At 42.2% G+C, this 3,652-nt stretch overlaps 1 pseudogene; it reads right to left on the bottom strand.

Moving 5' to 3' along the window:
* Positions 1-1,989: 1,989 nt before the first annotated feature.
* Positions 1,990-3,340, bottom strand: LOC128111697 (tripartite motif-containing protein 43-like; annotated as a pseudogene).
* Between the last annotated feature and the right edge of the window lie 312 nt (positions 3,341-3,652).

Consider the following 3,652-nt stretch of genomic DNA (forward strand, 5'->3'; position numbering starts at 1 on the left):
ACTTTTTTCTGAAAATACTACCTTAAATAAATAATGGAATATTAAAAAGGATGGAGTGTGCTTTCCTAGTGATATTGTGGATGTTTTCAGGACATTAGCAATGTATCAGATCAAAACAATTATAATATAATCCTCGAAAATACAGTGGTCCTCCTACAATGGAAGGCTGACATGTTTCTACTTAAACAAAGGTTTGTTGTTGTTGTTGCTTTTTGGTTTTGTTTTTGTTTTATGGGGGGTGTAGTTTTTGTTTCTTTGTTTATTTGGTTTTTGGTTTTTGGTTAGTTGAGTTAGGATTTCTCTGTGTAACAGCCCTTGCTGTCCTGGAACTCACCATGTAGACTATGCTGATCTCAAACTCAAGGAGATCCTCCTGCCTCCGAAGAGTTAGAATTAAAGGCATGTACCAACACATGGCCTAAACACAGGGTTTTTAAGTAGGCACATGGGTAAAAGGTAAGTGGCTAGCCTATTTTCATCAATGCAGAGTATTAAACTTTTGCCTTTAAACAATTGATCTATTCCATTGAGTCCACCAGGAGATTTTTTTCTGTATTTTTTTTTTTGGCACATCACTATCTTGCCTTTCTGATTTTCTTACTCTTCTCATCCATACAGAAAATATTAATCACAAAGTAGAATGGATCAAATAGGAGTTCTGTTTCTTCCTCATTGAAATCCTGCCATAGATGTCAGGTACTCACTCTCCCATCTGACCTTCATCCTCCAGGCCCAAAGCACCTTACATCTTTATATGATAATCTGTTATTTAAAAGGGTATACTACATTAAAAATATATTTAAGGAGGTCAAACATGGCAGAAATTGGAAGCATTGGGATCAGGAGTTCAAGGCCAGAATAACTTACATGAATCTCATATCACCAATATTATGTGACCTTATTTTTAAAATGAAAAAAAAAAGGAAATAGCTATATCTCAGTTTGCAGAATACTTGCTTAGCATGTACTAGACCCTGGGCTCATTCTTCAGCATCACATAATCAGGTATGGTGTCACATGCCTGTAATTCCAGTACTCAGGAAGCAGAGACAGACACTAAAGATCATACTTAACTACACAGCAAGTAGTTAAGTTAACTGCTATCATACCATTTATATTATTAAAGTAGTGCAAGAATTTTAAATATTTTGAGAATAGCTAGGCATCTTGTCAATGTACAGCCTGGGTCAAATATTTAAATTCAAAGAAAAGGAAAGAGGAAAAGGTAGTTAAAAATATAAACTCACATTGAACTGTATCTTGAGGTGCACAATTTTAATCCCAGCACTCCTGAGGAAGAAGCAGGTAGCCATCTTTGAGTTCAAGGCCTACATAGTGAGTGAGTACCAGGAGAGCCAAAAATAGTGTGACCATGTCTCAACAAAACCAACTACAAAAACCAGAAACTATGGAGTAACATTATTTGAAATGTGGGCTATGTCTCAATACCCTCTATTATTTTATCTATTACTATTATTATTATTAAGAAATTTTATATTCATTTTACATACCAACTACAGATCGCCCCTCCTCCCTCTTCCTAGCCTCCCAGCTTTCTCCCCCAATCCTACCTCCTCCACATTGAGTTCTCTCATGGGGAGTTGGCAGAGCATGATATATTCAGTTGAGGCAGGTCCATGGCCCTCCCTTCTGAACCAAGGATGCACAAGGTATCACACCTTAGACACATGGCTCCAAAATGCCCACTCATGCACCAGGAATGGATCCTGATCCCACTACATGGCCCCCCCCCCAAACAACTGAAGCTAAACAATTGTCTCCAGTAATCAGAGGCCTACTCCAGTCCCATGGTGGCTCCATAGCCATGGTGAACCCTCTTTTAGGCATGTACTCAAATGTAGGGTCTGTAAAGAAAAAAACACTTTTTCCCAATTAATAGTATTTTATTATTTAATAGCAAAAAAGAGAAAACATTACAGTAGGAAATATTTACAAAAACACTAATGTGCTGGACTAAAGATTATCGCTTCAGGGCCACTGGGGAAGAAAGGCTGGACAGGGTTTTTGAAGGTGACTGGGGGGGTACTTATATATGAGGGAACTCTTGGCAACATTCACGAAACTTAAACATCCATCCTCACAATCCAGGAGCACCCCAACCTGGCCCAGTGGCCTCTCTATATAGTGCCGGAAGACTGGGCATGTGGTAAGGAGACTGTAATGATTACCCTCCTTCACACACACAAGAAGAAAGGCAACCTCATAGTCAATCATTTGGTTGGTATTCCTTAACCAGGAATCCCTACAGACCCCCTACAGCCCAGTCCCCAGAGCCCTGCAAATCCACCTCCCAGTAATATTTCCCTGAGATGAAGTTCAAGGATCCCCAGGAAGCCAAATAGCATCCAACAGAATCCACAGATGTATCCTTATGGTGATGTCCGAAGCTGAATTTTCTCAAGACATTAAACAGATTCATCTTGTAATGGAATGTGGTTGCATTTTCAAAGAAAATGTGCACCTGGATGTGCTTGAACCTTTCAGTCAGTCCAGTGATGGGTAGGGCACTGAGTTCAGGTTGCATACCCTGGGGCATGCTCAGCTGCATTGACTCACTCCTTCTGACCATGTCATCCAAACCCAGGAGCAGTACCACATATGGCTCCTGGGACTTTGCCATCAGCTCCTGATACATATCTCTTAGTTCTTTGCTCTTTTGGACCATCATGGCTTCACTCTTCCTCAGTTTCTCTAAAACACGTTGGCCTTCCTTTCTCATGCACTCGATATGTTTCTCTTCCTCTTTACAGAGGAATGGATGCAGCTCCCTATACTCGGCCCTGATCATTTCTTCCCGCAGAGTCACATAGTCCATCCACAAAGATGCTGTTCTCTTCTCTGCCTCGATATTCTCTTGATTTTCTTGGATCTTCTCCCATAAAGATGCCATCTGCTTCAGAACACTTTCCATTTGATGCTCAGCTGCTGCCTCAATGGGACAATGTCTGTGACCTCTGTGCTCATGGGAGTTAGAGCAGAGTTGACAGAGGAAGATCCTGCTCTCAACACAGAAGATCCTCTTTGTCTCCTTGTGGGTCACACACTTATGCTGCTCAGAGCTCAGGTCCTTCATGAGGCTGGCTTGTCTGGCAATGAACACCAGCTTCTTCAGAACAACGTTGGTTCTCATTTCCTTCTGTTGGCATGGTTCCCGACACATAGGGCAGTGGACTGGAGGTGGGGTGTCCTCCCAGGAAAGCTGGAGGCAGGCTCGACAGAAGCTGTGGCCACAGCTTATGGTGAATGGCTCTGTCAGGCAGCTCAGGCAGATAAAGCAGATGAGTTCTACCTGGAAGGCTTGTGAGATATCTGACTCCATTTTCCCACGGAATAGCCTCTGGTCTCAGCAGTGTCTGGTGGGGACACAACAATGTTAGCTCAGCTCTGTGGAGTGATCCTCAACGTGAGGACGAGAAGGATCTAGCAGTCTAGGAGCCAGAAGGTATGGGAACACACTCTGTCTGGTCAAGAGAAAAATGAACCTGACTGGCCCCTGGAGTGTGCTTATATACTCCCTAGAGACCACACCCACTCTAAATAGCAGTAATCTAATTGGATGGAAGTTCGAATTAAATCTATGGCCAATACCCACAAAACAATCCTCCACAATAAGGTTTCCTGAGTCACACAT

Source organism: Peromyscus californicus, unplaced genomic scaffold (assembly GCF_007827085.1).
Source record: "Peromyscus californicus insignis strain IS unplaced genomic scaffold, ASM782708v3 Scaffold_16__1_contigs__length_79575227, whole genome shotgun sequence".
Classification (NCBI taxonomy): domain Eukaryota; kingdom Metazoa; phylum Chordata; class Mammalia; order Rodentia; family Cricetidae; genus Peromyscus; species Peromyscus californicus.